At 33.9% G+C, this 19,035-nt stretch overlaps 1 protein-coding gene across 4 annotated transcripts in view; it reads left to right on the top strand.

Moving 5' to 3' along the window:
• Positions 1-19,035, top strand: part of LOC138698063 (hypoxia-inducible factor 1-alpha-like) — a 512,524-nt gene that overhangs the window by 275,017 nt on the left and 218,472 nt on the right. The window lies entirely within an intron of this gene.

Below are 19,035 nucleotides of genomic sequence, written 5' to 3'. Positions count from 1 at the left end.
GTAGAAATATCATAATCTGTCAGATTTTGCATCACATGATTGATTGCCAAATTAAATAATATGGGTGATAATGGAGAACCCTGTGCTACGCCACAATTTAACGCTATAGGTTTTGTTTTTTGAAAATTTGATTCAATTTGAATAGTATTGGCTGATAACGAAGAAGAAATTAAATTGTAGAGATTCCGTGGAATGCATGCATGCTTAAGGGCTCTTTGTTCGAATCTGAATATAAATTGCTTTGGGATACAATAATACTGTATATGCGGTATTTATTAATATCCACGAGATTCATTGGCAAAGAATTTTGTATTTCGTCCAAATTAATTGTTTAATGGAATCAAAATAAAATACCAGTCTTTTACTAAGATTGTGAATTAAGTATATGTACTTTTTGATTTGCATGTTTATTTATTCTTTTGATTTCATATTTAATCACTGAACATTACTGTAATGTCAACAAGTAGACAACTGAACACACAGTATGCTATGAGTTGTGTACTTGTGTTTGTCATCTGTTTGTGGAAGAACTAAAGCTAACAAATGTTGAATTATTATGCCTGTCAGGTCATAAACATGTCGTTTAATTGCTCATCAAATAGATATGAAGTTAATATAACTAATGATAATAAATATTATAGAAACACATATAGTGAGTTTAAAAAATGTCTAATCAGAAATAATAGCAAGTCTTTTGATTCCAGTCATGGATACTTAGCTAAAAGGTATTGCCACTCCAACTGAACCTCAAATGGCCTAACATTTTAAAAATAATCATGTTAAACCACGTCCTTGGTGTGGTTGTTAGCTTGCCTTCCTATGAACCAATTAGTTGTGGGTTCATTTCCGAACTATCCAAGAAATTTTTCAAGTGTGAAATGAAGTCCACCTAGCCTCGTGATTGGAAAATTTGGAAATGTCGATAAGTGGCGAACTCCGGTTTAAAAAAGAAACAATCAGCACCTATGGGAACTTGCAGCATAGATCATGTAGTACCCTTATTGTGTCCAGTAGCTAGTTACATAGTTGACCAATAGATGGTAGGTGATCTGCTCAGTCTTGGCACCTTGTGTGGCTGAAGCAATGGAGTTTAAAGTTATATTATTTGGTAATATTATAAATGAATTAAACTGGCTCGAAACTGTAACATGAATCCTTTTACCTTACGATCTCATATGTGAATATTTATTTTATGTTGGAATTAAACTATTTGAAAAGGAAGTCTTGACCTAATTTTGTATAAAGTTTTTTGATGCTTGATAATAACAGAATATGGTTGCCTGCAACTTTTATAAAGTTTTCGTGTAAAACTTGATTACTAATAGCTTTTTTTTTTTGAGCCTGCAGGGCTGAATATAGCATCATTTAAAAACATTCTGTTATATAAATTTATTTGCTTTGCTTGAGCTTTGGCAAATGATGTTGTTTTTGAAAATTCTGAATTTCAAATGTTGGTGTGTATGCAGTTAAAATAGTAATATATGGCGACTCGTCATTTTGAATAGAATTCTAGGAACTATTTTAAGTAGTCAACAAAAGTAAATATGTAAGAAACTTACAGACGTAAACAGTGCTGGAACTGCTTAATGCACATTCCATTCTGTGTTTGTAGTCGCTTGTTGGCCATTGCTTGGCTTTCTTTCTGTCTATCTGTCTGTCTGTCTGTCTCTCTCTCTCTCTCTCTCTCTCACACACGCACGCACGCACGCACGCACAAAGTCCTTTTTTCACCTATGAGTCATTCCACGTCAAATCGCACAGCAATAAAACACGACCCTCTCGGAAATGGTCGAATTTTTTTTCATGAATTCCAGACATCAAATAAGGAGACCCGTATTTTCTTTATTTTCACAATTATTAATTATTTGTGTAGTTATGAATATTTGAAGTTACGCAAATTATGCGCGCACTGTTACATAAACTCGCTTGAAACTTTGTGTCTACATATAATTGAGATTTGCGGTTTGGCGCATTTGAAAGACTAAATACAACACTTTTTATTACTTTAGGCCTATCACAAATAAATTTAAAATTTTGGCCTATTTTTTTAATCATTTCTTTTTCAAAGCAAAATTACTATATTAAATAGCCAAGTTAAAAATCTGAAAAAAATATAGACTTGTTCGCTGATATATTATCTGTAAGCTACTGCATTTATAAATATGGGATCGGCACCCATACATTTGTAACAATTTATTTTCCGGAGGCATGCACGCGCTCGCGATGCCCAGCTAATGAACTGCTTGCAGCCATAGGCTAGAAGGCTGCCCGTGGAAATTTCCCGTTGCATCTGATGTCACCATACTAATCATCAAATGATTAATACCTTAAGAAACAGTAAATATCTTATCTAAAATTATTTGGAAATAATTTGGAAATATCCAAAATGTCAACTGTAGTCCAAATTGAAGAATCGAATTTTGTAAAAATATACAATGAAAACCTTCAGTTTTGCTAATAATTTGTAAATATACAAAAATATCAAATGTAGTCCACATTAAAGAGTTAAATTTTGAAAAATATGCTATACAAATCTTCAATTTGCCTAATTATTTGGAAAAATACACAAATGTCAACTGTAGTCTAAATTGAAGAATCATATTTTGTAAAAATATATAATAAAAATCTTCAATTTTGCTAATAATTTGTCCACGTCTGTATGTGATTTGTTCCGTAAAAATCAATCAATTTCCGCATAGGTCAGGTGAAATTATATGTGAAAATGCGGACAGAGAAAGTGATTATCCCAGTATTTCTTCTAGCAGTTCTATGGATACAGTGCTAGAAATCAGTAATATTGAGGAATTAAACAAGGGTTTGATGTCAATAGAATCCCCTATCAAGAAAAGAAAGATACAACAAAACGATACCCCCGTGAAAAGTTTCAAAAGTAAAAGGTTCCCTAGCATGTTAAGTTTTTCATGTAGAAGATGCATCATCATCCATCCAAAAGTCAGCCATATTTTATTTTTGACGGAATGCAAAGAAAGTACAACCTGAAAATTACATAGTTATTGCAGACTTTTCTGAAAATTATTCATTTGTAATACAAGATTCAATACAAGGTGTGCATTGGAACATATGCCAAGCCACAATACAGTACAATGAGCGCTGCTCATTCGGTCTCAAATTTTGTTAATACTACTGCATCTCCTTTTTTTATATCGATTGTATTATTTTATTTCTATTTCTCTTATTTGTAATTATATTCTTTATTCTGTATAATAAAAAAATTAAATAAATAAATAAATAAATAAATAAATCCTTTCGTAGTATATTTCAAAGGAGATACAGAAATTCGTTACAAAAGTAATGTCATCTCAGAAACCATGAAACATGACACCGATCCCTTTCACGTTTTTCAGTCCGAAGCAATCAATTTCTTAAAGCAAGAATTCAACGATATGAAAAAAATCATCTACTTTTCCAATGGATCAAGTTCACAATAGAAAAAAAAAAAAGAATTTAAAAAATAATTGCTTACATGAAGACGATTATGGAATTAGTGCTGAATGACGTCTCATGATAAAGGTCCATGTGTTGGCATTGGAGATACTGTTAAAAGACTTGCCACGAGAGTTAGTCTATACAAGATCCTATAACAACACAAAAAAAAAAAAAAACTGTTTGATTAGTCACAAAAAACATTTCTAACGTGTCATTTATATTTTGTCCATTCAATAAGCACAAAAACCACACTGAAAATTTGCAGGCCAGATACCATAATCTAAAACCAATAACTGGTACATTAAAATTATATTGGGCCATAAGAATAAAACTGAAGGATTTCCTTCGAAGCAAGAGGTTGAAGTATAAGGATTTCCTTCGAAGCAAGAGGTTGAAATATAAGCATATGCTTCAAATTGTAAGAATAACCTCTACCTTATCCTTCAACCTTTTGCTTCTAAGACAGGAGCATGTGCTCACGAATGTTGTTGTGTCGTTTCATGTTGCAGTACTGTGTATTTGTCGGCGCTCTTTGTCAGCTGAGTGCGGGTGTTCGGTTTCATAAAGAAATGAGATAAGCAGCAATGGTAGGCCTCCCAGTGACATAGCAAGTTTCCTTCTGATGCTAATAAACCACACTCATTTCAATCACAGTCCCGCACCGTGGTCTAAGGCATCTTGCCTAGGACTCGCGTTAGGGAATGCGCGCTGGTTCGAGTCCTCGTGAGGGAAGAAATTTTCTCATGAAATTTCGGCCAGTGTATGGGACCGGTGCCTACCCAGCATCGTGATGCACTTGGGGAGCTACGATAGGTAGCGAAAATCCGGTTTCGCAAACTAGCTATAACGGCTGGGGAGGATCATCGTGCTAACCACACGATACCTCCATTCTGGTTGGATGATCGTTCACCTCTACTTCGGCATGTGAACGTGAGGCCAGCGGCCGGCTGGTCGGTCTTGGCCCTTCAGGGCTGTAAAGCCGTGGATTTACTTTTACTTTACATTTCAATCACAACTAAATAAGGATTCCACGTGGTTAAAACTACATCTTCCAATTCAGACAGCGGTAGCTTTGTTCCCCTTGAAAGTACAATTATATTTTTAGCTACCCATCCTGGAATATTAGAAAAAAGTGACAAGTTCCAGAAGTGAAAAGGAAAAAAAAAAAAGAGGTAGCATTTCGGAAAATGATAAAAATTATTGGAAGAAAATTCGGCATAGTAATAAATTCCTCTTAACATGCGTCTTTGAAATGCCCATAATAGCATTATTAAATATTATAATTAAGCCTCTATAAGAAAGTTTCTACGTTAATCTGTGTGCATCAATAAAATACGAGTAATAAAATTATACCAATACAGTGACGTGAATGTATTTGAAGTCCTTCCAGTGGTAGGTTCCTCTTGCTCTTCAGTATTTTCATCTTCATTTAAATCCTATATATTGTCTGTAAAGTCATAATTATGATCATACAGGTACTTCGCTAGCTTACATTGTGAAAAACAAATTAACAAACAATATGATTGTTGGGACCTTTGAGGCAGGAATTGTACATGCGTATTGTAGAATGGGAAACCTGCTTCTTAGTTGGCCAAAGGAACGTTCGATTATAAATAACTGTCTCTTTATTTAACAGTCTTATTTCGATATGATACCATGAGCCATGGTTCGAAGCCGTCACCCAATAGGACAGTATTTTTAAATCCACTGAACACATCACGAACTGATGAATTTTTCCCTGACCAACTAACTGCAACACTAGTCAAGCATTCTTTTGCTTTGCATGGAGCTTGCAGCATACTCATAATTTTATCACCATACCACCATGCTGTGTATGTTTAGCAATATGGACGAGTGCAGTCTAATACGCTGATTACACTCGGAAAATTTAATTTCTATAACTATTCAGGTCTTGCAACAGTTATATATTATTGTAATGATGATGACAACTTGAGCCATTTGTTCGCTTTTTCCGTTATATTTAAATACATTAATAACAGTTTTACTCATAGTGGTCCGATGTATACCCATCTCTTCTTGGAATCTCCGATCGACCATGAACCGCATAAAAAAAAAAAATCTTCATCTTTATTTCCAAGGATGGCTGGCTGGATGGCTGACTGGCTTTACGAGGGCTGGACCCGAGACAGATTCGTACACTTGAGCACGCTTTGGTCCATTGTGCGCCCTGTATATGATGATTGTCCAAATCCGACAGGTGGCCTGAGTGGCATTCGTGAATCTGACACTGACAGGTTGGCCATTCTGTCTCAGCCCGAGATACAGCCAGGTCCCGTTTCGCGACGATAAACCCCAGCAGCCGGAGCTCCAAGCCCTTCCTATATCAGCATCGGAAACCCGTACTACTCCCAAGAATTCACTCTAACCTATTTTACTATTGCAGATATAGATGAAATGGAAGTATAGAGGGAAACGGGAGTATCCCGAGAAAACTCTTTGCAACATCTAATTTGTCTACCACAAATTCCAACACGACCTGACCGAGGATCGAATCCGGGCCTCCGGGATTGTAGATAGCACGCTAGCACTTGGGCCCCTCCTCTTATCTCATGTGTTTCTTCCAGAAAATGAGATGTAATCCATTGGATATTTTCTTCATTAAGTGTATATAAACTCTTATACTGCTCCCTAACAGTACACCAACGTAATCTGTTGTATTTTTCACGACGTAATGCGACTGGTAATTCAACCAGATCACTAAACCACAGAGATGAGTCTGCTCCTGACCAGACTTCACTTTTTAGAAGGATATGCTTCTGACTCGAAGGTTATGCTTCACTTTATTCTTACATTTTTTTCTAATTCTGAAGCAAAAGGTTGTGCTCCAAGCAAATGCTTCTTCCTGTGAAGCAAGTGCTCTTTTCCTATTGCGTCATGAAGAGCAGAAGGTTTTGCTCTGCATTTTATTATTAAAATCTGAAGCACATCCTTCAAAATAGTAGAGTAAAAGGATATGCTCAACTTTATTCTTACGGCCCATTCTTTCATTCCGTTGTCAAAAACTGAAGATTTAGTAAAACAATTTTCTTTCAAGAAAGAAGGTAGGCGAATGAAAATTTAAAATGTGAATGAAAAGAAACATTTGAAAAGCATAATGTACAATTATTTGAAGATATCATAATAAGTAAATTAGCAGTGTTTCCTCGAGTAACTTAATCCGTACTGGGTGTAATGTTGTAACGTTTAGTCAATTATCCAGCACCGATAAACCTCTTAGCGCGCTTTAACGCTTCCCTTCCACTGCTGCTGCGCCGACCGCTACACATTCTGTCATATGTAATTAAATTTCCATTAAACTATTGGAGATCCCATTCTGATTTTTTCTGGAATTATTAAGAATACTTCAGTGCACCTAGTAGGCATTTTTTTTAGAATTTTAATAGGGCTATTTCACATTGATGTATATGTTTTAAAAATTGAATTATAAAAAAATATTTGAAATAATTATATTAAAATTAGTTAATAAATATTTAATAAAAGATAGTACTTTAAGCTTTTAAATGCATTTTTCAAAAAAATTTTAACATCAATATCGTCAGAAATATGACGCTTTAAATATTGAATTGTGCGACATTTTTAACGAATTTTAACATGTAATATTTTAAAAACATGTGGACTTAGGAGCAAATAAAAATACACTTGTTGGTTTATGAGACCCATAGAGTTGGTAAAAAAAAATATAAACGCAATCAGAAATATGAAGGTCAAAATTTGTATAATTTTGTGCGATTTGACGTGGAATGACTCCTATCACACACTTCCTCACATTCATCCACATTCTGTCTTTATTTTTGTTACCCTTTCCTTTCCTTTCCTTTCCTTTCCTTTCCTTTCCTTTCCTTTCCTTTCTTTCTTGTATCTTTCCATTGTTCTTAATTTTTTTCCTCGTAATTGTTCTTCGCCTTTTTATTTTCTTTTCATCTTATTTTAATTTTCTCATTTTTATCTTTAATTTATTTTTGGTTATTTGTTCTTATTTACTCGTTATTTGAAGTTTAAATTGAAAGTATTGTTATGCTGCAAAAATATATGTTGAGATTATCATGGAAATACAACTTTTATCATCCTTAATGCCTAAGAAATGATTTTCGGGATGCTGTTTATCTATGCCCGTCTTGTCTGTCCGTCCGTCTATCCATTCTGTCTGTAGTATGTACTTCTAGCTATGAAATATTGAACTGATTTTGTTGGTATTCAAAGTCTATTATCAGGGTATCACGTTCAATTGGAAATGATGGGTGTGAAGTATAATTTTTACTCAGAAACTACCCGATTTTTATTTTAAAAATTAAAACTTACTCTAAATTGGCTGTAACGATTTTTCGTTTTTATTTATTACAAAAAATGGGTGAAAAATGAAATTGTATTTTTATTTTGACCCCACTTTTTCTTGCATCACTTAACTCCATTATTATTTATTTAATTATCCCACTAATCGAGAACTTCTTCATACAAAACGTTAGTGCTGAAAGATAAAGTTATATCACACATAAATTGATTTTCAAAATTAATGTAACTCTAACCATGATGGAAATACAACAGAAAATATGCGTTTTATTTTCTGTAAGAAATTGTAATTTCCAAAATTATTCTTCTAGTTGAAACTTTCTTCAGACAAAAATTCTTTCATTAATTTGCAACACTGAAGTAACTTAAATACAGAAGACAATATATTGGTATCATGAAGTTAACATTTATCTCTTAATGACTAATGCTTTTAGGAAGAGTTAATTTTTTTATTCACTTTGATTATGTAATATGACTTACATCACTAATAAAAATGTTGTAAAATATTCATTATGCAACTAGTTAGGTAATAATACTTTTATTACGCAACTACTAGGTAATGATAGTAACTAAAGTATGCCAGCATTACCTTCTCCGACATACTTTGTCCATTTTTCTTGGATCACCAATCTTCAAATTTTTTTTCATATCTTACACGGGATTTCGATGGCACTAAACATTCAGTTGCAGAATTTGCAGTATTTTCAATATCTGAATCCTCGTTTGAACTCATTTTAATAACGTTTGTTTATTTCTCCTAGTATTTCTGTTCTTCTGTTATAAACAAAAATCTATCCTGTTAAAAACATACTAATAAAACAAACATAAATGAATCGCCTCTCGCAGGAAGAAACTAATAATAATAATAATAATAATAATAATAATAATAATAATAATAATAATAATAATCGCCTGCCCACAAAAGACATGTTCAGAACTAATAAAAATTAATACAATATTACTTTTATTAAAAATGAATTCTTTATGAAAGTGTATAGAACTTTGTACGATATACTTATCTTAACTTCATGTTACAATACTCGACATACGGAAATGAAATCACTTATTCTGCGCCTAGATAAGTAGATAAAACTTTCATTTTCTGCTGGATCTGAGACCGCTTGTTTGGGTAGTGCACGTGCTATCCACATAGCCATAGTAACGGACTCATGTAAAAAAAAATACGAATAGAAATGTTTGCAATCGATTTTGTGTAAATCGCCGTTTTTTCAAGCAGAGACTAATTAAATTTTAGCAAAAATAATTATATTTTGTGTGTATCATTTTCATAGATACTGCATATTACAAACAAACATCACCTAATAGTTCAGGAGAGAGTTCTGTACACAAGTAAGACAGCTTCCTGAAGAGAGCCACTTTTCAACATCAGGGATGCCAAAACGCGTACTTCTGTGAAATCTTTGCAATATTGCAATAAAAATAGCATTACTTTCTGTAAAACGTTTACTTTTTAATACAATTCGCAAAATGTACAATCAGAATTCCATCATTGCCAAAAATAATTTTAAATAGAATAGAATGGATCATCCCTTGCAATAAAGTTTTACCTGCTGTTCACAGTCAGTTTGTAAAGACCAATTTTATTTCCTCGAGTGAATGTCCATAGAATATAATATTTCCTCTTGAACAGTTTACTTTCAGTTTACAAGGAAGTGATTTTATGATTAGAGTCCTATTATAAATGATTAGTGTCTTTTAATATTTGTAAATAGCAGTACTGGTTTTGTACATAGCATAATGGTACAGTATTATTATAAGTGATTACAATATACGAAAAGCTACATATGAGTAATTTGTAAAAATTAATTACATATTATGATTATTTAAACCTTGCAATATATAAATTATAACAGATATAATGCTTTTGAGGTCACAAAAATAATTTCCGTTTGCACTGCAGAAAATAAAAATTGTGTCTTGTTATCTAGATGCAGAGTAAATTATATTGGGTTGATGCAAAAATTAGTAGCATTTTTTCGCTGTGACAGAAGTTTTCATTTGAAATGATTAGTAGACAGAAATTAATTAGTAATATATGCTCCTATATTATCTATTACTCTCTGTCTGTGAAGAAATCTGCTGGTTTGTAGTTAAAAGAAGTCGTCAAGCCAAGTTTGTAAAGCATCTTTGTTATCAAAGGAGTTCTTTTGAAAATTGTTGGATAGAGAATGGAAAAGGTGAAAATCTGAGGGTGCAAAATCGGGAGAATATGGGGAATGTGGAATCACCTCCCAACCAAGCTCGTGGATAGCTGCTTTCGTCATGTTAGCGGAGTGCGGGTGTGCATTATTGTGTTGCAGCAGCACTTGATGCAGTCTTCCCGGTCGTTTTTCTTCAATTGCGGCCGCAAAGCATCTGAGTTGTTGGCAATAAATGTCAGCAGTTATGGTTACATTCCCAGCCAAGCTCGTGGATAGCTGCTTTCGTCATGTTAGCGGAGTGCGGGTGTACACTATTGTGTTGCAGCAGCACTTGATGCAGTCTTTCCGGTCGTTTTTCTTCAATTGCGGCCGTAAGGCATCTGAGTTGTTGGCAATAAATGTCAGCAGTTATGGTTACATTCCTGGGAAGCAATTTGTAGTACACGACGCCTTCTTTAACCCATCAGACACATTACATCATCTGCTGTGGACGGACACTAACTTTTATACTGTGTGTTGTGTGTTGAAACGACAAAACCATTTTATTGCAGTGCTTTCTCCGATGGTATTCTCTCCGTACACAGCACATATTTTTTTTCGAGCAACCTCCGCTGCTTTTGCTCCTCTATTAAACTCAACAGAAAAATATGTCGGGAAGTGTTTTTTTTTTTTTCACTTGTCATTTCATCTTCTTTAGATCACACATTTCATAGACTTTCTTCAAATGAATATTCAAGGCGCATTTACAAACACAACACTCCAAATAAATAATAATGTCAAATGATAAACCATAAACAATCTCCTAACAACGCGGTGTTGTGATGACGATCAAAAACGCTATCAACTTATGCATCAACCTAGTAATTATGATTTCCCTGTGCATTGTAAATTGTACATATTTAAGAAATATACCACAAAGAAATATACCCATTGGTAACATAAGAGGACTGATTTTTTACGGAATACGTGTTACGTAACACAATGAAAAAATTATCAGACACATTCATAACACCAGTTTGTTTTTCTTTCGCCCATTCTTTAAACTTTAGATTCTTTTATTTTACTACTATGGTATATTTTTAACGTCCATACTATTGCCATTATTATTAGGTACTATCCGTCTTTTATTAAACTCTATGCGCTTGCTACAGGGAAAGTACTTCCAACCAATTCTTTGACCGAAATCCGATTTCGATGTATAAAGCGTCTCTTTAATGGTATGGGTCCATAAGAATTTGTTAAATTATGGAGAAATACCTTATATCCAGACAGATTGACGTGTCCACGTTTTACCTGTAATATTCTATACGTAGAGTTTTTGTCGAATAAAATTCTTGGTTTCAGATTTAAGGAGTGGAATAGAAGTTAAGATTTCAAAGTTATATTTGTGCGCCAGTGCTCACTCACTCACTTACGTGCGCATAAATGTCATTAGGATTACTACTTATTTCTGGAAAAGTCAAACTTATACAATATTACACTGAAAAGGAAAACTTGTGTTTATACTGTATTTGTATAGAATAAATTACCTTTCATATTTGTCTACAGTTGTAATTTAGTTTCTGTGTGAATTAATGTTTGTTGTGACTGTAAATGACATTGCATTTGTACAGCCGTAATCATTTCCTGAAATGGATTACAAAGGGAAGTGGAGTGATTTTCGTCCTTCAAGCTGGAGCAAACCAAATCCTTCTTACTTAACCATAGTTCCCAAAATTTGATTGGTAAAATTATTTTCATTACATTTGAGGATATTGGAATTGCGATTAAAGGAGATGAATTTCACTTTTTGTCTTATCAAATAGTTACATTAAAAAAAAAAAGAGAGGGAGAAAGTTGTTGATAATTTGACGACTACTAAAATTAACGACTTATTGTTTATTTAGCAGATTCGAATCATTTGTTGTTAATTTATGCAATACTGTATTACCTAATTGTATATTTTTTTCTGTTCGTTTATTGCTTTTTAACGATACTTCTGGACTGTGAAAGCTATATATTGTCGGTATGTTCGCACAATAATGACAATGAAACAATGCTGGAACTACTGTACATCGGCAGGAAAACAGATTAAGTTGAAGAAAATTTACTCCGCAACCTGTTTGTCCAGCAGAGATTTCATGAGCTTTACCGCATGTCGAATTCAAATCTATTTACTCTCATTTGAGCACCCACGTGCAATAATGGGGTAAGTATGAATGCATTTCGTATCTACTTACCCCATTATTGCACGTGGGTGCTCAATTGCGTGTGATACTATATTCGTAACATTCACAGTCCACACGTGTGTAAGTTACACAGCCGAAAAAGCAGTTGTGGTGCTTTGTGTGAGTTCATCTCCTTTTTGTCTTAAATAATAAATTCATGTTGAATCTTTCGTACACTACATTTAACACTTGAATATAAATAATTGATTAAAAAACTCAACACACTAGAACAATATGAAATATACAGACACACTAAAACACGCCCTGATCAAATTCTCAACACACAGATCAATTTCAGAACACACACACTATTTGACACCACATTTCAACATTTTTCAACAATCGAACGCACCCACACAACAGGCAGCGAAGTTCGAGATGACGCCGAGATCTAGTAGGCTCTGAGGATGGTGTGAAGAAACAACGAAACAGCTGTAAGCCGCATATGCTTACACAATTAACACGAGTAAGATCGCCATTTAATCAATTATTTAATAATAAGTTCATAAGTCTGATTATTCCATTAATGTAATAAGCAAATACATTGATGGATGGAACTTAACAAAACTCATGTTTTCTTGATACAGTTTTATGAGTCTCTAAAATATAATGCACTTTTATTTGTTACCTTTAATTTAGCCAAAAAAGAAATAACCTCAATTTCAAACATTTAAAAATCATCATCATCATCATCCAAACAAATATAAGACCCAAGGCTCGTAACGGTCTTAGCAGTGGCGGCCGGTGAGGCATTCTGGTGGTGGTGCCAAAAATGAAAAAAAGATTGTACGCAAATTACCCTAGTGAAATTGATAATCGCAGCTCACGTTTACATTATGTTAAATAAAACATTAATTAAACCAGCTATTTTACCAGGTGTGCAGTTAATAATGCATCTAGTAACAGTTACAATAACATTTCCGAAACTAATAACGAAATTTACAGATACAGATAATGCAAAACTTTCACAGTATTGTTAGTCAAATACAAATAACTTTTATAACTAGTAAAATTACTGGCAAAAACACACGAGAGAAACAGTGATATAGATAATAAACGAAAACTTTGCACTTTATTTAACAGGCCGATGAATCCAAGACAGCGGCCTGAATACACATGTTCATGTCCTGCACAGATCTCATGTATCGTTAACAGAAGCATCAATACTATAGCAACAGTGTAGCGATATTTAGTTGCCGCAAAATAAAACAAATATTACACAACATTAACAAACATTTTTACATAATATGAAAAAATATTTATCTTTCTAAAAAGAACCATGACTATCTCTGCATTTAATATAGTTAAATGGATAATACTTTACACATTCAAATCCAAGTTATGTGCTTTAGTTTTGAAATGGCAACATTACATTAACATTTGGCGCGGAACTTTAACTTGTGTTTTCGTGCAAGTCTGCAGTTGATGGTTCCTGCCTAACGTCTCCAACAACCCTGCCATCTAGCGAAAATTCTGCATTACTGTGCTCTAGCGGGCGGAATATTAACTACTGAGTCAAATCGAATTCGGCTCAGTGTCTGCCATAAGAAACGTATATAAACTAGAATCAGTAGCCTTTTGTACAGTGTTATATGGACGTAAGCAGTGCCACACTGAAGTGGCTCCAACGTTCGGAGAAACGCTGCAAGATTGCGTCCCGATCTGTGCGCGCGCTCGTTCAGATGAAATACGAATAAAATGTATAGAAATAAACTATTACAACTGCTTTTTAGGATATTATTTTTTGTTTCTTTCATTGGCGGTGCCATGGCACACTGGCACTACCCCAAAAGCCGCCCCTGGGTCTCAGTGAGTCATTCTTGGTCCAACTTTTTTTTTTTTTTTTTTTGGACGGCCTAAAGATCTCTTCCCTTTGGGACGATATTGGAAGTCTATTTAGATTCGTTTGACATGGTTTTTCCACTGCAGCTGGTACTTGTTTATAAACTGTGAGACTGGTTGTAATTGAAGTTCTTGCATGTTATTCTCATTTCTTTTGTGGTCCAAGGGACTATATCCTAGTGTTGCCCTCATAAATTTCATTTCACAGGCCTTTATTCTGCTGATATCCGTACTTCTCATTGTCCAGGCTTCACTTCCGTAATATAGTACAGATCTAGCTAAGGTTTTATACAAATGTATTCTTGTGTGTCGCTATACTAAGGAAGACTTAATAATTTCGTTGATTATTCCCATTGATTTATTGTATTTGCAAATTTTAGAAGTTATATCTGTTTCACCAAAAAATGTTAAATTATAGCCAATATACGTACACTCACTTACTCTTTGTATTAATTTGTTGTTTAAGCAAATTTTGCTTGCGACCGGGTATTTTCCACGAAATGCCATGACTTTCGTTTTTTCAACATTGATTTCCATGTCGTATTTTGCGCTGATCATATTTAGATTATGCACTGAATATTGAAGCTCATCTTCATTGCATGCAACTAGGGCTAAATCATCAGCAAAGAGTAGACTATCAAACTGTACATTTCGACTGATAGAGATTGAATTATGACTGTCTGTTTCCAATCTTTAATGATTTTGTTCATATACATGATGAAAAGTAATGGAGATAGGCCACAGCCTTGTCTTACTCCTCTATGAATTTGTTGCCAATCTAAAAGTCTGTTGTTGGTTCTAACTGCTATCAAAGTTGTTTTGTAAATGTTACGAATGTTAATTAATAACTGTTGGGGGACATTATCATCTGCTATGACCTGAAATAATTTATTTCGATTGACTCTATCGAAAGCTTGTTCAAATTCAATAAAAACAATATATATCTTTAAGCTGAAGTCTCTGTGTTTTTCAATTAGCAATTTCAATGAAAAATACCCATCTCAGCAAGACCTGCCTTTACCCAAAACCATTTTGTTCTTCTCCAATGATACCTTCATAATGCTCATATAATTTGTTCTTGAGAATATTTGTATATATTTTGTATTCGGAGTTCAAAAGACATTTAAAAATAAAAGTGATAAATGTAACTGAACCCTTTGAAAAACCCCATTACGGTGTCGAATGGTGTCTCAGGTTTGTACAACACATTGAAGCGTCTCTTCATTGGGAATATGCGTTGCATACACTATGTCTTTCAGATGTCCCCACAGATAACAATTCAAAGGATTTGGGTCGGGCGAACGTGCAGGCCATAAAACTGGTCCTCCCGTACCGATTCATCTGTCATGGTAGATATTATCGAGTGAAGCTCAAACAATGTGACTAAAATGTGATGGAGCCCCATCATTCATAAACCACATGTTTGCTCGTGTTGCCAGGGGCACATTCTGTAGGAAGGTCTGGAAGGAAGTTCACAATTAAGTCCCTGTAGACATCGCTAAAGTCCCTGTAGATATCGCTAAGACGTTGTGGCAGAACATATGGACCTAACAAACAGTCACCTACAATATCAGCCCATACAGTGATCTTGAATTGCTTCTTGTGTCGAGCCTGAATTGTACTGTGAGGATTTGCCACGTTTTCTCTAAAGTTTATAGAGATATTTCCCAAGAAGAATGTAGAATAGAAGTATGATGCTGATGGGCGTTTTAGAATGAGGACGGGAATTTTATGTTACATATTTTCTCTGTCTATATGACATAATTTCTGAAGAAGTTTTGAAAGTGAAGTGTATTTTGTAATGTTAACAAAATGAGAATTTTGGGACATGCAGCCAACGCTGTCGATTAGCGCAACATTTTGCTCTGATCTATACAGTACATAGTTACAGAGACACAAACAAGAGCCATATGTAAAGGGTATTGAAGATGTTAACTGTTTACGTCAGAATCTTAATACATTTTTACAGGAGTAGGTACTGTAGCTATAATAATATATTCTCTGCATTTCGTACAATAATAAAGTTAAAATAGTGAATCGAATCTAGGTTGTTAAGGAAAATCTGCGATTTTGTTTAAAGCACAGATTTGAAAATTACGCGTAGGCTACAGTTGAGTGGCCTCTCCCTTTGGGAGTGGTAACAAAGTTCTTTTGTGTAATCTATACGAGTACATCCATTTGTTTGAGAATCGGACGCAGATAAACGGTAAAAAAATTTGATGCAATTTTTATTGTTCATTTCTACCGGGGCTTGTACATAGCCAGTACACCTAAGGAGTCCCAACAATCGCTTATGACGTATTCTGTAAGAATGTAAGATAAACCATATTACAGAAGTAATGTTAAGGGTAGATATGTCATTTACAATAAGTGATGCGCAAAAAAGAAAACCAAATTGTGCACTTTAATACACGAATTTGTCTCTAATCATAATTCAAATTGAGATATCAAACTTAATTTCAGGTTACGAGACACTTCTTCACTTATCGTACATATTGCCAAAGTTATCAGCAGTTATCAGTTAATAGAAGTAATATAGATGTATTCGGTACAAGATATATCCTGGAATCATAATTCTGCAATGTACACATAGGGTGGGTCGTCACCAACGTTGCCCAACCCTTCTTGGAACATCTGCATATCCATTACTCATTACTTAAGGAATGTTCTGAATCGAATTGTTAATAAAAACTTTTTTCGAAGATAATATTAACGATGAACACTATATAACTATTTCATGCATCCAGAACTCACTAATATTGTATCATTATAAAACATTTTTTACTGCTAAATAATAGAACATTAATTTAGTTTTAGATTAAGCAATTTGTTCGGACATATTACCGTATTACGTAATTTTGAAGGAAAAAGTTTTTAGCTATTTAATATAACCTTTGTATCCTTTTGCAGAGTGTAAAACATTGAGCTGCTACAACATTTTATATATAGCCTACGAGTAGATATATTCATGAAAGAAACACACTTTTCAGTTTTCTCCGATATCGACGAACTTGTTTTTGACATGCCTCGTCGTAGGTTTCGATTCAGTTGAGCCTCTTCTTGTATCTCAAGTTCTTGACATTTTTTCGAGTAATTTAAATTGTGCAATTTTTTATTTAAAAATATTGAATACATTTTGTTCATACCCAATGCTTATAAAGTTTGAGTCACTTTATCCGGAAACTGCAGGCATGAAATACCGTATCGAAGTATTTAGTGTGAAATAACTATCGTTGTTGAAAGCCTCTCAGTAAAAATAGCAGAAAATGGCCGTTTACACGGTATCGATTACAATAGTTTTTTTTTTAACTATAGACTTTTTGTTTCTGAACACGTTAGTTTATAGCAGTATTAAATGTAACTGATGGAAATGCTAGAAATTGAAAATTTGTTCTGTCAGAAGTTTTAGAAAGTAAAAATCTACATAAATTGCATGGGATAAATTACATTTGACCATTTGAAAGATACAATAAGAGTGGTATAAGTGAAAAATTTTTTTACTCATACATACATGCATACATACATACATACATACATACATACATACATACATACATACATACATACAGCAGAGATGGAGATACTGAATACAGCGAACACGATGCGGCTTGAGAACTCATACATACATACATACATACATACATACATACACAGAGCAGAGATGGAGATACTGAATACAGCGAACACTATACAGCTTGAGAACAATGAGATGAAAGTGATGCTGACATGTCGAATGAGAATGTTGTATAAAAAATAGCTGGAAGGTCAAGAACAGTAAATGCCATTTATAGTGGCACTAGTTATATTAACTTTATGTTTTGTTTATTAGATGAATATAATGTTTTATAAATAACAATTTTGAGTACAGAGTTATGATACTTGTTTACTTGTACATTCAATAAAATAAAGAATATTAATAATATCACACAATTAAAACAAAAAGAAAAAGTAATATATTATGAACATTATGAATTTTATGATTTATAAAAAAATTGTGAGATGTTACGTTCCACCTAACAACGCGAGTGATCGCGCTACACAACAAAGCGCAAGCAATGGTGGGTTAAATAATGCAACATTCCAGAATATGTCTGATTGAAAAATTGAATGTAGCCAACAATGTGTTAAATGCATTTGAGATATAGTTATTCGTTTCTTTTGTATATTGTTTACCGTTTCAAGACAGTATTATCACAGTCTAGTATATACAGTCACGAAGCTTGTGTTGTGAGGGTGCTAGGAACAATAGACTGTACCGGTACTACTTCGCATTGCCTGTAATGAGGCGTTATTAGCGATCCTAGTGGTTAGCAACTATCTATGGATGTATATTTACTACGTATTGAGCTTCGTGACTGTATATACTAGATTGTAGTGATATTGTAAAATATTTGTATACTGGTATATACTATATTGTTTTATTTTTAGCCCCCCCCCATTTAGTCTTTCTTGGTTTTTATGCTTCGTTTGGCCCTCTTTAGGTTTATATGTGTCATTTAGCCTTTTTTTAGGTTCTATAGGATTCATGCATTTTACGGCAGGGTGCGTAAAACGTATAATTGTGTTAAAATATTCTAGATACTTTACAAGGAACAGAAAGGGCTAAATCCTTAAAATCCCAACCCTGGTAAAATCAGACTTTCTACCACCACACTGTATATATAATTAATTTGATGTAAATTTTCTTAAACGATTGCAGTACCGGTAGGAAATGATAAGAGAACCTTCCAGAATCATCAGATCCACCTTGAAAAGTTGTAAGGAAGGGGTTAATTAAAAAAATGCTTATACGTAGTGTAAGATGCAGAAAACAACTTGCAAAAATAGCGTTGAAATGTGCGCTTGAAAACTCTTTTGCTAGATTCTCGGTACATACATGCTTGGCGCGACTCTCCGTAATCCTTCATTCTGTCTTCGACCTTCTATTTCATTCTGGATAAGTCAGATATGGTAAGGCATTACTCAGAAGTGTTGAAGGAAAGTACAATTCACTGTAGGTGCATATCTAGTTTAATTGTGCGTAAGATGTGCCTTCATTAACGACACGTAGAGAGATTACGCAACTTATA

The sequence above is a fragment of the Periplaneta americana genome, chromosome 4 (genome assembly GCF_040183065.1).
Source record: "Periplaneta americana isolate PAMFEO1 chromosome 4, P.americana_PAMFEO1_priV1, whole genome shotgun sequence".
Lineage (NCBI taxonomy): Eukaryota > Metazoa > Arthropoda > Insecta > Blattodea > Blattidae > Periplaneta > Periplaneta americana.
This window is presented reverse-complemented; position numbering and strand designations above follow the sequence as displayed.